We start from the raw sequence: 17,604 nt of genomic DNA on the forward strand, positions 1-17,604 counted from the left end.
AACATTTATTATCAGATATAAGAGTTTGTGATGAGATTCTGTTTTTGAACCATGTGGACGGATACTTTTCTTACTACAGCAAATAATGCAACAACAATTATGCTATTTAAAAAAAAAAACGATTACTAGAAAAAAAAAAAAACAGTTTCGATCTTAGAAAAGTGAACATTTTTTTGGTGCAACTACATTAAAAAAAAAACAAAAAAAACAATGGTATCTACGGACTTTTTGTGTCAATCTATATCTATAAAAAATGAAAGTGTCTATTTGTGTGTCTGTGTACATTTTCCTACCACATAACTCTGTCATTTTCGGTCTACAGACTCGAAATTTGGCATAAGGAGTATTGTGATTCAGGAAAATCTTTTTAATTGGTTTTCAGCCAGAAATTTTGCTGTTAAGGGATCAAAGTTCAACGATTTGATCTTTGAGAACTCTACCAAACTCCTCCGCCAATTTTGGGTCTAAACACTTGAAATTTTAGATATAGATTACTTTGACAGGGATCTAACTTTATATTTCTATTTGAGTCCAAAACAATAAATGCTAAGGGGTCAAAATTGGGGTCAAAGTTTTAAAAAATTGACGTCCGCGGTTTCTACAAACTTTTCTCTATAGTAGTTAAGGAAGCCTATTATATAGAAAGGCATTACCGTACATATTCACACTTTTTAATATATATACATATGCACATAAAGTTATGAACAGTACATAGGGCCTGAGCAAAGCCGGGTGGAACTGCTAGTATATATATAAAAGTCAGAATGTGTATGTAAGGACAACTCTCAGCCTATATACTCAACAAATTTTTGATCTACAGACTTGAAATTTGGTATATAGGGTATTCAGACATGTGGAAAACTTTCAAATCTGTTTCATCTAGAAAAAAGGGTGCTAAGGAGTCAAAATTAAAAATTGGTACTTGGGGGTCATTGGATTTTTATCTGTTAACTGTTTCACAACTGCGCATGCGTGAATCATTCATATTACAACTTTTTTATGTTAAGAATAAGTAGGTCTGAAAAAACTTTTTAAAGAACGTGGCAAGCTGGTCTAATGGTTATCATACTTTACTCACTGTCTTTCAGTTTTGAACTGTTTAAAAAAAAAAACATAATACTTGCATGCACATGTCTTAGTTTTAGTATGAATTAAAATATAATATTTATGCATATGCTATAGCTGGATAACTCCGGGCAGCCTGCTAGTATATCTATAAAAATCAGAATGTGTGTATGTGTGTGTGAGGACATTTCTTAATCTATATACTCAAAAATATTTTGATCTACAGACTTGAAACTTGGTATATAGGGTATTTAGATATATGGAAAACCTTTTAATTGGTTTTCGTCCGGGACAAAGGGTTGCTAAGGGGTAAAAAATTGAAAAATTGGTCCTTGGAGGTCATCGGATTTTTATCTGTTTGCCAACTGTTTCACAAGGTTTTTAAAGATCGTGACAAGCTGGTCTAATGGTTATCATACTTGAGTCACTGTCTTTAGGTTTTGGTTTCGATCTTAGCTAGAGTATTTTTTTTTTTTTACTTACAAGAAATGAACTGTTTAGAAGAAACATAATACTCGCATGCACATGTCTCAGTTTCTTTTCATTTTTTTTTCATTTTTTTTTTTTTACTTCATTTTTTTTTTTTTTTTTTAAGGGAAGTTAACATTACGTTTAATACCGGACAACGCCGGATACATCTGCTAGAAAATAAATAGAATTAGTCCCCAAAATAATAATCAATCTAAATGAATAAACATGGAAATTTCTTAATTATTTTTTTTATCACTCCTGTATTAGCATCAAAACTGTGAACAGTTATTTAAATCCATAATACAACAGAATATTTTAGAATACCAGAGAGCATGGAAAAATCTGTCGGCATGGGTACGCAGGATGCATACAGGTATATATCTATAAAGTTGAGCTTTTTTTTTTTTTCTCGCTCTGACATTGATATTAAAAACCTACTTTTCCCATTCAAAAATAATTAAAACAAACTTAATATACTCAGTCATTCATATGCGAAAGACTAAATAAAGTTTAACTAATTTGCGTATGTTATATACTGGTGGTATGAAGATGACATATATTCTGTATTGTTGTTGTTGTTCATCTTAGGAAGAGTCTTAGTGTTTCATCTAGAGACAGGGTACATTCTACTACATGAGCACCAAGCCTGGAATTCAACTATAAGAGATTTTTGAATATCTTGATAGATAGACTGAGAGATAGTGCGTTTGACAATTACGTTGTACAAATGTTGTTGTAAATCGTCTAGATTGAAATGACCGCTGTTCATTTATCAATGAATAACGAGACACTTTGTTATAAAACTTGGTTTATTTAATAAACATTCATATATACACAATATGGCGGTGGAGGAGGTGGTGGGAGAGGTGTTGGTTGTTTACGTGACGGGCAGTTCCTCGTCGTCTGTCTCTTTCTTCGTCTCCGCGTCTCTGCCTTTTTTTTTTTGTTTACCATCTTACTTTTATGGACTTTCGACCTGGTAACCCATAAACCAATTGACCCATATTTTGACCAGCCCGGTGTTTGCTTTTGGTCTTACCTGCAACCGAATTACGTCATCTCCAGGTCATCCCATTCCCGGGTTTCATTTTTGTTGGTCAGGATTTAAGTTCATTTGAATCTTGCTCCATACAACGGCCTGACCCATAAAATGACTTGTGTCATAGGACCAGGTCATCCAATTCCTGGGTTCCATTTTTGTCAGCCCGGATTTTGAGTTTGTTCGCACCTTGCCTTTCCATAACACATTATATATATATATATATATATATATATATATATATATATATATATAGAGAGAGAGAGAGAGAGAGAGAGAGAGAGAGAGAGAGAGAAGTGAGCTGTTTAGAAAAAACAATACTCGTATGCACATGTCTCAGTTTCTTTCCAATTTTTTTTACTTCATTTTTTTAAAGGAATTTAATGTTACATTTAATACCAGGCAACGCAGAGTACATCTAGTTTGAACTAAAAGGAATGATATCCACTTAATTCGTATGCCACATGTACTTAAATATTACCTCATTATTTAAAAATACATAAGTTTTCAATCTTTATCGTAAAAAAAAAACATTTCTTTGGGAAGATGTGACACAAGGGAAGTAATTCAGTTATGCTATAAACAAGACAAAATGCACAATAATTGAAAAATTGGCAATAATTACATGCTATTTACCTCCCTTTGGAACTCTCCAGTGTTTTATTAGCCAAATATTTTACAAGTTAGAAAAGCATTTCATCCAAGGCATGAAAATTGTTAAACAAAATGTTTTTACTATAAGCTTTAAAAATAAAGGTATTAAATTTTTATACCTTACTTTGTAAAATGTATAAAAGTGCACTTTGAAGATAAATTTCAAATTGAATCTTGTACCTTTATTTTTAAATCCTATAGTAAAAACATTTTGTTTAACAATTTTCATGCCTTGGATGAAATGCTTTTCTAACTTGTATCGTATCTTTTTACGATTATATTTTATTTAATTTATTAATTTGGATTAAAAAAAGATGAATGTGCTTTTGTATGTATTTATAAAAACTATCAGCCTCTGTATTTCAGATTGTATTTCTCCTCACACCACATCTCATTTTTGCAACCCCTGTCTTTGTCATACATGTCTGAATAATGAGAAAATCTGAATTTTTTTAACAAAAACTTTAAAATAACTTTTTTTTAGATTACATTTTTAAAAACTTCTTTCAGAATAGAAAATCTACACAATTTAATAAAGAACGTATTTCATATAGGTTTCATTAAAAATATTCAGTAGATAACGAGAAAAATAGAGATGAAAATTTCAAAAGGACTGTATAACTGGTTATGCTCAATTCTATTATTATTATTATTATTTAAAACATTTTGTGTCCTGCGCTTTCGCGCGAGGACTAATTTTCACTAATTTCTGTCAAGAAAGGTTTTCTTTAATAATATTTTTTCTACCTTATGTAATTTTTGGATATATATCTATTACAGTCACATCAAACTTAAGAGACCATTGGTCTACCTTAAAATTCAGAATTAAAAATTTTGACTTTCCCTATTATAGTGTAGTTGCACTCATTTTTTGTCATGTTTGACTCATATTTTTTAATATTCCTCTAAATAAAAAAATAAATAAACTTGTTTATTTTTTTTATAAAGCCGGAGTCACTGGTTATGCCTTAATTTGTCATACCCAAATATTGTTAGATATTGGCAGGCAATTCCGGGAAGAAAAAACATTCGATGGGTTGCACACACACACAAATGGATTCAATATAAAGAATGCGGAACTTTCCACCATTGTTTAAGGGAATGCATAATTTCACCCAGAAATATATAAGATATCGGTCAAAGGTTGAAACAACAGACAAAGGAAATATTAAACATTTCAATAGAAAAAAGAATGTTTTTATAAATAAAATCGTCACAAAGAAAAAGTCAGTCAGAGAGAGCGAGGCTCGTCACCATTTCTTCAACGTTGACAACCACCTAACCCTGCACCACTCCACGCCTTTCAAAAACATCAAAACACAGAGTAATACTTTATCAAAAACTGATTTTTTGGTGTGAAATAAAAACAATATATTTTTTGTAGATCAATTATGTTGTGATTTTTACTTTGCTGGCAGCGTGTGTATATATTTGTACCAATATGACAGTACATGACCTTCCCTTCGACAAGCCACCGACCCCATAGTTGTGTGCCATGGTTTAATACCTCCATCTCTTCATCGTTCTCGTTAGCCATGTCATCATCTTTTGGTTCACACTGGCGGCTGCCGACAAAATGCACGCAGGTCACAAAGTGGAAGTAAAATAAGTCATGGAACAAAGAAAGGAAAAACACAAATGCCCATGTTTAACATATATTTGACGGTTGGACATGTGAGTATGTGTTTTCTCCACATTCTATCGATGTTACGTTCGTCTGTCAGTCGTAATTCGTCTCTATTTCCGTTTCCCAGGCAGTCAACTCTAAAAACTGTCCAAACATTATTGCTAAGGCTCCCATCCACCGCAAACTGTCTTCTGTGTTGGTATCTGAAGTCCACCCCCCCCATCCCGGCAACCAGAAGCTGCCCTTTCCTGTTTTATCTGTTCTGTGGGCTTCTATTGTCATTGTCAAATCAAAAAGGCTTGATCTAAAAATGACTAGATTCATTGTTTGCTACTTCACATCTCTTTGTTTATTGTAAGACACTTTCTATTCCTTTGTCTATTGCCACCCCCCTCTCAGCACCTAGTGACTGAGGTCCACTTTATAGTATCACACCAGTGACAAAAGTAAATGCTAACATTTACATAGACTTAACAGATGCATTTTTAACAACCAACCACAGCAAATACGTAAAATTATCACACAAATAAGGAACCATTTGTCGTGCCTGAATTCATCGTACATGCAGAGTAAAGCCACAAATCTCAGAAAAATTTCAGGGAAAAGGAGGCAAAATGTGATGGAGAGAAAGAGGAAGATTTGGTTGTTTGACGGCATATCAATCCATTTTGGGTTATTTAATACCGAATCCCATCGTCTTTTGGTAAAAGTTTTTATGCTTCGAGTTCTTTATATTTATTTATGGTGTTTCATGTGGGTGTTCTGTTTTATGGCATATCAACCCTTTTTCGGTTATTGAATGCCGAATCATTTCATTTTGGTAAAATTCCTTTGAGTTGTTTCGTATGTTTAAATATTTATTCATGGTGTTTGGTTTGGTTGTTTTGTTTTACAGCATATCAACACCTTTCATCATCAAATTCATTGTGTTTGGTTTGATTCTTTTGTAGAAGAAAATTGTTGCCTTTGTATTGGGCTTGGCAGAACATGATTGAGTTTTGCAAAGGAAAATGAAAAGAAAAGCACAATGACAATGTTTGGTGCATTATTGGTCAGGAAGTTTGTATCTTCAGATAGCCTGAACAAGTAGCACCAGAAGAGGGAGGAAGAAAGAGAAAATAAAATTGAGGCAATATCGAAATAAAATAAGGACGTTAAAGCTTCAGCAATTTAGGGTTTCATTTTGAACAAAAATCGAATTCCGCTTTTCTGGATTACAAAAAAGCCAAATTTCGCTAAAAAGCAGCAAACTAACATCCCCGACATCTGGAGCAACAAAGTGATGCACGTTCGATTTGTTTTGCTGATTAACGACATGATGAACAAGACAAATAGAAACATTTATCATTGATTTTATTTACTTGTCTCCCCACGAGTGCAGAGTTACAGATGAGGTCAATTTTTAATTTGGGGAAAACGACTCGACCAATGAGTCAAAAACAGTTGGAGCAAAGGAAACAATTCTGAAGAATATACGGCATAATAGTATTTGTAAAAAAAGACTGAGACTAGCAACCTCATGTCTTGTGAGAGAGAAGTTGCAGATAAGACGTAAAGCCACTTGATGTAAGGAGTTAAGAATAAAAGATTATTAAACACAAAAACAGGAGAAAAAAAAAAATCAAAGCTATGCCTATCATGAAAAAAAAAAAAAAAAAAAAGAATCAAAGCTATAGTTAGGAGGTAAACAGTCAGCAGAAAGAGAGTCCCATAGAAAAAAAAAAGCTTCTGAAATAGGTTAATTACAATAGCTTAATTACAATAAGGTATCAAAACAATTACTGAAGACCACTGGACCAACAAGTCAAACGAGCTGGAACAAAGGAAGCAGGAAATAAATCAGACAATTCTAAAGAACACATGCCATAATAGTATTTATAGAAATAACTGAGACTAGCAACATCACGTCTGTGATAGAGAGGTTGCAGAGAAAAAGAAAGTGTGTGGATTCATCAGGCTAAATATGACAACAGAAGTTGGAAAGCCTCCTCACATATGGGACTGAGCCTTTCACACCATTAATTCTGTCAATTCTGGAACCATAGCTCCATTCACCCAAACAAAGAAAAAAATATATATATATAACTCACTAACTGATCGTTTCGTTTTCCAGACTATCTCAACAGAAACGTAAGGGTTCCTCTATCCCCATACTTCACGTTTCATACGAAACATCTTGGGTGCTAAATAAACTGTGACTTTCTTCAAACAATACAAGTTATCAATTTTTATCTAAAAAAACTTAGAAATATATTTTCCTTGCATGCATTTCTCGTTTATACATGCCATACAGAATTTTTTTTTTTCATTTCCTACTTTTGATCAATTGTATGAAATAAATTTCATGGTCCTTTTATACGAGGAGCCAGATAAAAACACAAATCAATTCACAGAAAATAAAATTTTACCTAGAATTAATACATTAAAGCAGAGTTTCATCTTGTATTACTTCAGCTATTATTCTCATCTTGGTTTTTATTTCCATGTTTTGGCCATGTATGGCATCACGGAAGTTAAGCAACACTGAGCCGGATGACAAATTTGGGAATTCCAGGCACTGTATGTAGGAGAATGTCGACACCTCCCTTCAAGAGTTGCAAAAACCTAACAGAGATATATATGCGACTGGGGACCACTTGTAAATTTCACACTCCCATGAAACTTCCTCCCTTGGTGGAAGCCAGTTAAACCCGCATAGGGTTAGTGCCGTTTCCATTTTTTTTCCATTATAGCCTCCAATCTTCTTCAAGTGCATCTTTTCAAACTTGTGAACACTTACGTCAAATGTGGGAATCTGTATGAAGATGGATTGTTCTTCCCTTCTCCACCCGGTTGGTACAAATGGGCTGGTGGATAGACAAAGATCTGGACGGCGAAGAATCAAAGGCAACCAAGAATCACTATCGGACTCACATAAGTAATCGGTCATCGATTATGGAATCAAGGTTGTTTAGCCACATTGTATGAGATTGTTGAAAGTGGGTGATAATGGTCAGAAATACTGTACTTGTACGGGAAGAAGCCAGCTTAACCTGGTCAAGATAACCAATACAAATATAAGTTGATTGTTCTCGTCCTGTCAGCCATAAATAATAGATGTGTTAGTTTTTTAAGTTATTCTACGCTAACATTGACTGTATTATGGGTTGCAATATGAACTTAGAGTCGCGATGCAGGTGAAGTAAGGCCTCAGTGGCACCTAATCAGTTTTGCAAGAATTTATCCGCAGATTGAAATCAAGATGTTATAACAGCAACTTCTGTTCTGCACTGCTATATGGAAACGAAAGTTAACCAAGAGAGATAATTTTTTTTTTTTTTACACAGTGGTCACCACTTATCAAGGCCCAGAAGCCACTCAGGGATAAGGGTTATTGCAAGTACATTACGTTAGTATGGAGATTTGATGAAGTATTTACTTAAGGGAGCGGTTCATTAGGAATTTGTTAACGTTGGACTTGAACACATCCAAGTTGTAGTCAGGTGGGAAGCAGGCAGATGGAACAGAGTTCCACAGGCGTGCAGTTTTAAGAAAGAAGCTTCGTTCATGGAATCCACGTTTTGATCCAGGCACAGATAAAGAGTGGGGGAAATTTTTCACAGTGGATTCAGCTAGACGGGTGTTTTTCGTGAAAGATTGGCGAGGGGGGATCAGAGATTGGAGTTCAGACGAGCACCTGCCATGGAAATAACGATAAAACAAGGATAGGCTCGCTACGTCTCTTCTGTGGGAGAGAGGTTGCAGGGTAGAGAAAAAGACATCCCCCACTAAGCCACAAAGTCTATTTTGTACTCTGTCAAGGCAGGATAGGCTGTTTTTAGCAGCTCCTGCCCAGATATGGCAGCAGTATTCCATCCTTGGACGTACTTTTGATCACAAGTATCTAGAAATGGAACAATTGAACTACCAACCAAGAAATCAGAAACCACATTAACCAAAAAGTGGTATAATCAATAATCTGCAAATGATGTCTAGGTTGGCTCGGACTTGACCATAAGATTGACCCCAGAGATAATTGTTAACCAAGTTCTCCAATGAACCTCTGACATATAAAGAAGAGATTTGATTGCAATGGGAAAAATGGAGGGATATTGTGGACCCGGCTTTAGATTGAAAATGATAGAATGCATTGCGGGAGATCCTAAATCAAGATTTAATAAAGGATTCACTTTGAAATTACATAATAGGTTCCCACGTTCAACAAAGATGCAGGAGTTCAAAAAGATGCATCTGAAGAAGGTGGGAGGTTACATTGGTCGAAACATTGAGAACATAAAAATAAAGATGAGAATAGTAGTCCAAAAAACAAATGATCAGTTGCCGATATCTCCAAATTTCAACCTTGTTCCACATATGGAAAAAAATCAATTTGTCATTGTTGCCGCATGTTTTCCTTGAATATACCCTTTCTGTGACCTTTTTATGGCCAGAGGAATGCCATCTGCAAATAAGTTCTTTTATACTTAAAAAAAAAAAAAAATACCAAGTTGAAATAAGACTGTTGAAGATGGAGGAGGTTTATTTGACTTGATCTTCATCCAAATCATTGTCCAGTGGAAAGAAAGAGATAAATAACCACTGTTTAATCTTATCAGCACATTTTCGAAACCACACATTCTACTGCTTCCAAAAAACTGCTGACTTCTCTCACTCACCCTCTCTTTGAGTCGTGTGATGTTACATCCGTTTTTATCAATCCTCACAGGCTCAGTAATTATAGCCTCCACTTCATATAAACTGACTCCAAATGAACTTTCATTTCCTATTATTTTCAACTAACCAATTTATATACTAGTGGATAGTAAACCAACTATTTAACAGCTGTAAAAATATTACACTTAGTCTCAGGCTGTCAACATTAAAATAGAAATGAGAGCATTTGTTTGGTGTAATTGCACATCAACACCCTGGAAATATTTGGACATTCTTTTTTTTAAATAAATGACTGCTACTTAATGATGCAGAGATTTTGATATGCATATATTGTGTTCATAAGGGGCTACTGTAATGGAGACCAGATTTATGAGGGAAAACCTTGGTGGGGATTTGGGCAGCAGGATGTTTGTTCACATTACATTTAAATTTCTGCATATCGGTATGGTCAAGGAAAAACAAGAAGCAGGAAAGGAATTCTAAAGGCATGTGGTCCAAAGAATAAAAAGCTATCAGAGTTTTTACTTTGCATTTAGGGATGTCTACATTGACGAGGTGGGATATGGCTGCTAGTTAGCTGGGTCAGGAATATTTTCAGTGAGAAGGTACAAGTACTCATAAAACAAGCACATGGAGACTAGAGTTCGGCAGATAGTGAGGGACATATTAGGCTGGAAATTCGTTTTTGCATCCTAGCCAAGCGGGAGAGGTTAGTGGTAGATACACTAGCTCAGATGCGGCAACAATACTTCATATACAGGAAAATGACTTTTATAGATACATGTTGGTTAATTAAGTAATTATTAACCTTTGATAGTTAATTATGAATTAAATTTTAAAAAATACTTTGTTTTAAATAAAATTCACATGGGAAGTCATATCAACGGTTGATAAAAAGATAAACTAATTAACACATAGCATATTTTAGTTTTAACAGAAACGGAGAAGGACTGTCTGTATTTATTTACATGATCAGACAAAGAGAGAGACATACACGTAAAATGCTTGCTTACATAAAGACAAAGAGAAGATAACTCCAAGTTACTCAAAAGCTTAAATGACACGTCATCATAAACCCATACAGGATAATAGGAAGCAACTTTATATGGTTAAAGAGAGACAACTGTTGCAGTTTTCATAGCATCAAAACCCGATTAACATTGACAAATTTTCAATAATATGGGATACTGGCAAAGGTTGAAAAGTTTTTTGTCTGATAGTGGGAGCCTGTCTTTTTTTTGAAGTAGACTTGGCAACATCTATGTACTAATTTTGAGAATGTCAGCCAAGGCGTTTGAATGTTAGACTCTCAGGAAAGCTCATGAGAATGACTAATAAAAGGAAACGAGGTGTCATCTTTGGTTTCATAAAAGGTGAGCATCCATTTCTATTTGCATACTCCTAGCACGAACTGGGGAGCATTGGACCATGTGTGAGAGAGTGAAGAAATAAAAAGTCAGTTTGAAGTCAGCCATTGACATGTGAAGTACGATTCCGAGCTGACCCCTTGTAAAAACAGACGCTAAGCAAATGAAGATTTCCCTTTGTATAAAATATGTGGAAAAACAGTGAGATTGTTTTTTGTTTTATTTTTGGTACATTTTCACCCCAAACAAGGCACATTGCCACTTTGTTGTAGGGGGCTACTATCGGGGACATAAGCATCAGGGGTACTGTGTAGGAAGTTGGGCAGCAAGATGTCGGTTCATGTTGCACTTGAACTTCTGCATGTCAGTGCAGTCGGGGAAGCAGGGACCCGGAAGGGAATTCCAAAGTCTAGCTGTTCTGGGAAAGAAACTACTGGAGTAGAAGGCTCTCTTGCATCTAGGGATCTCTACTGTGAAGGGGTGGGATTTAGCTGCTTGTCGGGTTTGTCAGGGGTATTTAAGTTGAGGGGGTACAAGTGCTTGTAGTTCGTCAGAGCATTCTCCATTAAAGTACTTGTAGAATAGGCAGAGGGATGCAACATTTTGTCGATGGGACAGAGGCTGAAGTTTAGCTGACAATTCAGGACCTATCAGATTAGCGACTTTTTTTTTTTTTTTTTCTGCTTTGTGAGAAGCAGATACAATAATATTGAAATAAATACATTAAATAATAATAAATAATAATAATAATAATGAGACACTTAACCTCACTAAAAGTCGACAATCCTCCTCGTTCATTACCAGGACAAGAACTAACCTCCAGTGGCTTCGTTCACGTCATTTAAGCTCGCAAATCTTTCTATGTCAACAAATTCTAAACGTTGTTTCAAGTCCAACATAAACAAATCCTTGATGAACCGTGCCCCTAAGTAATCCAACTTACAAAAATTCCACTACTTATGTTTACTACGCTATAATCACGTTGACTAATGTTTACCCATTAACCCTTATCCTCGAGTGGCCTCTGGGCCTTGATAAGTGGTGATTCCTGTGTAAAAAAAAAAAAAAAAAAAAAAAAAAAAGGAAAAAAAAACTAAAAGGACCATCTGTTTCTGTTCACATTCTACTACCACAAACTGGGGAGAATTTTCATGATTTGGAGTATTTTCCATTCTATGAAATTTTGGGTGCTTGTACAAAGAAACAGACGAAAACCCATTCCAAATAAAACTTTTTGATGTACTTATGTAAGTATCTGCACCGAAAATTATAAAAAAAATTGAGTAGACGCTTAATTAAAAATTTTAAAAAATTAATTTTATCTTAAATTGCAGTATTTTTTTTTTTTTTTCGTTTTTTTACATGGTGTTCACCTCTTATCAAGGCCCGGAAGCCACTCGAGATAAGGGTTATTGTGTGTACAGTAATCAAGGGGATAATGTTGTAGTAATAGTTGGTATTGTGTCTTACTTAAGGGGGGGGGCGATTAATCAGGAATTTGTTTATGTTGGACTTGAAGACATCCAAGTTGTAGTCAGGCGGAAAACAGGTAAACGGAAGAGAATTCCACAAGCATGCACTTCTCAGAAAGAAGCTTTGTTCATGGAATCTATGCTTTGATTTGGGCACAGATAAAGAATGGGGGAAATTGCTGACAGTGGTTTTAGCTGAAGAGAAGGGAAGAGAAAAGGGTATCCCACTAATCTACAAAGTCTATTTTGTACTCTGTCAAGGCAGGATAGGCTGATTTTAGAAGCTCCAGCCCAGATGTAGCAGCAGTACTCCATCTTTGGACATACTTGGCTTTTATACAGACAGAGAATTGCATCAGTAGTGAGATATCTTCTGGAGCGGTAGAAGGATCCCACCATTTACCCAGCAGCCCGGGCAACAGAGTTAATATACATGTTCCATTTCAGATCAGGAGTAAAGGTCAAACCCAGGAGTTTGTCAAAACATGAAGCCTCCCCTAGATGAGAACCATCCATTTCAATTGATGCTGGATGGGGATCAGAGCGTTGATGATGTAAAGATAGGAGCTTGGTTTTAGATGAATTAAAAGTAACCAGTCACGTCTTCCCCCACTGTAACATGTGCTCAAGATCAGAGGAGAGGGAATCAGAGAGAGGATTGTCATTTACAGCCTTTGATGTGTTGCCATAGATGATCGTGTCATCAGCATAGATGTCAACGAATGATTTAAGTATATGTTTTGGTAGATTACTGATGTAGATCAAGAAGAGAGTTGGGCCCAGGATGGACCACTGGGGGGACTCCAGCATAATTACTGTGGGGCTCTGATTGCTGTCAATCAACCACTACTCTTATGAGCCTATCAGAGAGAAATGATTTAGTTATTGAGAAAACATTTCCACTTATACTGTAGCTGGAAATCTTGTGAAGTAGCCCCTTATGCCATACTCTATCAAAGGCTTTTGATATGTCAAGAGCAATTGCCCTAGAGAGGAAGCCTTTGTCAAGAGATTCACTAACCCTATGGGATATAACCATTAGCATATCAGCTGTAGATCTAGCAGAACGGAAACCATATTGTATGTCACTAAGGAGGTTATTTCTGCTGAGGTGGTTGACAATTTCTCTATTTATTATGGATTCCAACAACTTACTCATGACACACAAGAGACTTATTGGTCTGTACTGAGAGGGAGATGACTTATCACCTGAGTTCTTAAATACAGGGCATACTGATGAGGTTTTCCAGGGTGTTGGAAAGCACTTCTCCTTAAGGCAATGCTTAAACAGTTTTGTAAATATGGGGGCAAGTTCTGGTCGAAGCTTTTTCAACACTATAATTGGAATGCCGTCTGGGCTGGTTGCTTTACTGGAATCAAGGTTCTTGATTAGTTTGGCGACCTAACACAGATATTTGTATGTTGCATAGTGTGTTGTCTGTTGTAGGAGGAAATACGAGGAGTTGATGGCCTTTGTCGCAGAGGGTAGAGTTAGCTGCCAAGTTCTTGGCAAATAGTTTGGCCTTGTCTGCTGCTGACGAGATGAGCTCAGGTCCATTGATGATGGTTGGGATAGAATGCACGCTTCTGTTCAGGATCCTGTTTGCTGTTTGCTAAGACTGGTGGGAACCAAGCCGCTGCTCAGCTACTTTGGATTTAACGGACTGAGCATATAGCTCTCTTGCATTTTTTATTACTCTTTTACAGTGGTTGCTGGCAGTCCTGAAAGCAGCTTTAGTCTCAGTACATCTGTTACGTTGGTAGCTATAGGTAGGTAAGGAGTTCCAAAGACCTGCAGCCCTGGGGAAGAAACTATTGGAGTAAAAGGTTTTCTTGCACGTAGGGATCTCTACTGTAAAGGGATGAGACTTAGTAGCTTGTCGGGTTTGTCGGGGGTAATTACGTCGAGGAGGTACAAGTGTTTGCAGTTCGTCAGACCATTCACCATTAAAGTATTTGTAGAACAGGCAGAGGGATACAACATCTCGTCGATGGGACAAAGGCTGAAGCCTAGATGACAGTTTAGGACCTATCAGGTTGGCGACTCTCTTTTGAACCCTGTCCAGAAGCGAGAGACAAGCAGCAGATGCACCAGTCCAAATGTGACAACAGTACTCCATACATGGGCGAATGGTGGCCTTATAGAGGTACAGGATACTTTCAGGCGTAAGTAGTTTTCTAGCACGGTAGAGGGAGCCAACCTTCCTTGCAGCAGCTTTGGCAATGCTCTCAATGTATCTATTCCAGTTCATATTCCCTGTAAACTTTAGGCCGAGGAGTTTAAAAGAAGTACTTTCAAGCATTGTGTTCTTGGCCATTGCTATTGGTGGTAGAGAAGGTTTCTTGTAGTTATTGAAGGAAACAAGCTTAGTCTTAGCAGCATTGAATGTGACCAACCATTTTTGTCCGCATTCCACTTCAGATTGGCGGTCATCCTCTAGTGATTTTGCCATTTCCTTAGATATGTGTTCATTTGTTTTCCCCTCATATCTGTTATAGAGAGTGGTGTCATCGGCAAATATACCCAGCTCCAATTTTATCAGGGAGGTCATTTATGAATATCAGGAATAATAGAGGTTCAATGATAGACCCCTGAGGTACTCCCACATTTATGTCATATTGTTTAGATGTACGACTGTCGAGGACAACTTGGATTTTTCTCTTACTTAAGGATTTAATTACATTATGAATTCTTCCAGTGATTCCATATGATCTAATTTTCCTTAGAAGACCATCGTGCCATACCCTGTCAAAAGCCTTAGATATATCAAGGGCTACCGCTCTACCCTCCCGTTTTGTCCAATGAACGGTATATACGTTCAGAAACTACAGTTAAGATATCTGCTGTTGAACGGGCTTGCCTGAATCCATATTGTTTGTCAGTCAGGAGTTTAGCAGCAGTTAGGTGCTGGACTAGGGCTTGATTAACTAAGGACTCAAATATTTTGGCGAAAAGCGGGAGGAGGCTAATGGGGCGATAATTTAGTGGGTCAGTTCTTTCACCAGAATTCTTGAAGACTGGTATCACAGAAGCGGTTTTCCAGCAGTCGGGAAAGCAAGATTCGTTAAGGCATTTATTGTAAAGTTTGGAGAGAACTGGAGCAACCTCGGCAGAGCATTTTTTTAATAGCACAGCCGGGATGAGATCTGGTCCACACGCTTTTGAGGTGTCTAGGTTTTTTATAATAGCATGTACCTGAGCAGGGGTGATTTTCAAATCGTCTAGTGTGGTGTCTGTTCGCAAAGGAAAGTCAGGCAGGGAGTGGTGTACCGGGTCCAGTGTAGAGTTTGTCATTTGCCGTGCAAGCAACCTCATGATTGTTTGATAGTGGGGGAATAGTTGAGTGCCCATTATATACTACGCTGTTGTAGATTTTCCAAAAATCCAGTGTTCCTAATTTCTGTGCTTCAATGCGTTTTCTGGTGGCTTCAGAGTAATCTGTCTTAGTTGTCTATCACTCTCCAACAATTATTTCTAGCTTCTATATACTTCTATAGATGGAAGTTGAATTTCAGTGAAACCTTTTAGTTATATTTTGTTATACATTTTTGTTCCCTTCAGGAATTTGGTTATAGTCAGCTTACGTACTTCCTAACTTCCGGCATGGCTGCTACTGGAAGCAGTGACAAGGCAAATTAGTTCCTTCACTTTTATTGTTCTTCTGTATTTCTATTGTGAAGCGATTTATTGAAATAAAATAGAAGAAAAGGACATCATTGAAAAATATAGAATAACAAGCCAAGCATGCAGGGTCCCCCTCCACAAATGAAAAACCTTCTTTCACCATGACTAATGTTAAAAAAATCCGAGGCGTGGTTATTGAGAAGAGTGCAAACAAATGAAGGGATGAATGATTTGGGGGAAACTTTACCTCTATAATGCCCCTAGAGGGGCAACCAGAGTTATCCAGGAAAATGCGTTCTGACAAAAATTTACGTTCACCATGATTAATGTTTGCGTAAAATTTTAAAAAAATTCAAGGAATGGTTATTGAGAAAAGTGCAAATGGATGAACAAATGAATGGAAATTACTATAACCTTTTCAGAAATTACTATAACCTTTTCAGAAACGTACAATATGGTTGTCTTCAAGTCCAATGTAAACAAGTTCTTGATGAGCCATTTCCTTAAGTAAGCCAATTTACCAAATTTCCACTACTAATGATGGCTACAACATTATCCCATTGAATACTGTATATTCAATAACCCTTATCCTCGAGTTGCCTCCAGGCCTTGATAAGAGGTTTTGTAAAAAAAAAAAAAAAAAAAAAAAAAAAAAAAAAAAAAATCGTTCTGGATTTCTCCTTGCCACTGGGGGGGGGGGGGAAGACCAAGAATTAACATTATTGTACAAATTAAAAAATAACACAATTAGTCTTAATTTGCACTTTCAATAACAAAATTTTAAAAATAAGTTCTTATTTTATTTCAAATTTTATAAAAAAAAAAATATGTCTATGAAATTATAAAAATGTTTTTTTAATTTTAAATAGAAAAGATTTTTATTTGAATTTATGTAATAAATATGTCTATGAAAATAAGAATTAAATTATTGAAATCAAAATAACAAATAAAAAAATTTCAAGCATTGTAAAAAAACATATCCAAACATAATATTCCTAAAATAGTTTTAAAAGATTTTAAAAAGGGTTTTCAATAATTCTTTTAGAAAACAAAAATAATTTCAATAATTCTTAATTAAAATAAGACCAAAAAAACTTTTCAATGATTACACTGGGGAGCACTATTTTTTTAACTTTCTGTTGCATTTGATTTTTTAACTGATTCTGCAGGATTTTTTGGGCGCTGATTTCAAATCTGAAATTAGTTTTTCTCCATAAGCTCTAGTTTTCATGCAATTTGAGATAGATGAAATAGTCTAAATATGAACTTATGTAACCCAAATCTAAGCATTTTGAGATTATATACATAGATAGATTCTAATATTTTTATCTGCCTTCTTTTTTCCAGATCAAACATGGCTTCCTCATCGAGACATCACTGTAGAAACAAGCCTGATGCTTTCTGTTACATCTGTGGTTGCTAAAGACTCCATCATCAGAGACGTAACATATCCTTGTTTGTGAAGCGAGCCTACAACGCTTATTTTGAAGTTCATCTTGGTGACCAAGACAAGCAATGGGCTCCTCATGTTGTGTGCCACAATTGTGAGGAAATGCTCCGTCAAAGGAAAACGCAATGGTCTGCCTTTTGGAGTTCCAATGATTTGGCGAGAACCCACCAACCATGTAACT

At 36.0% G+C, this 17,604-nt stretch overlaps 1 protein-coding gene across 1 annotated transcript in view; it reads right to left on the reverse strand.

Annotated features, from left to right (window-relative positions):
* The window catches only part of LOC145246847 (proton myo-inositol cotransporter-like), an 83,828-nt gene that overhangs the window by 26,849 nt on the left and 39,375 nt on the right, over nucleotides 1-17,604 (reverse strand). The window lies entirely within an intron of this gene.

Source organism: Euprymna scolopes, chromosome 24, assembly GCF_053919585.1.
Source record: "Euprymna scolopes isolate OS-2025 chromosome 24, ASM5391958v1, whole genome shotgun sequence".
Lineage (NCBI taxonomy): Eukaryota > Metazoa > Mollusca > Cephalopoda > Sepiida > Sepiolidae > Euprymna > Euprymna scolopes.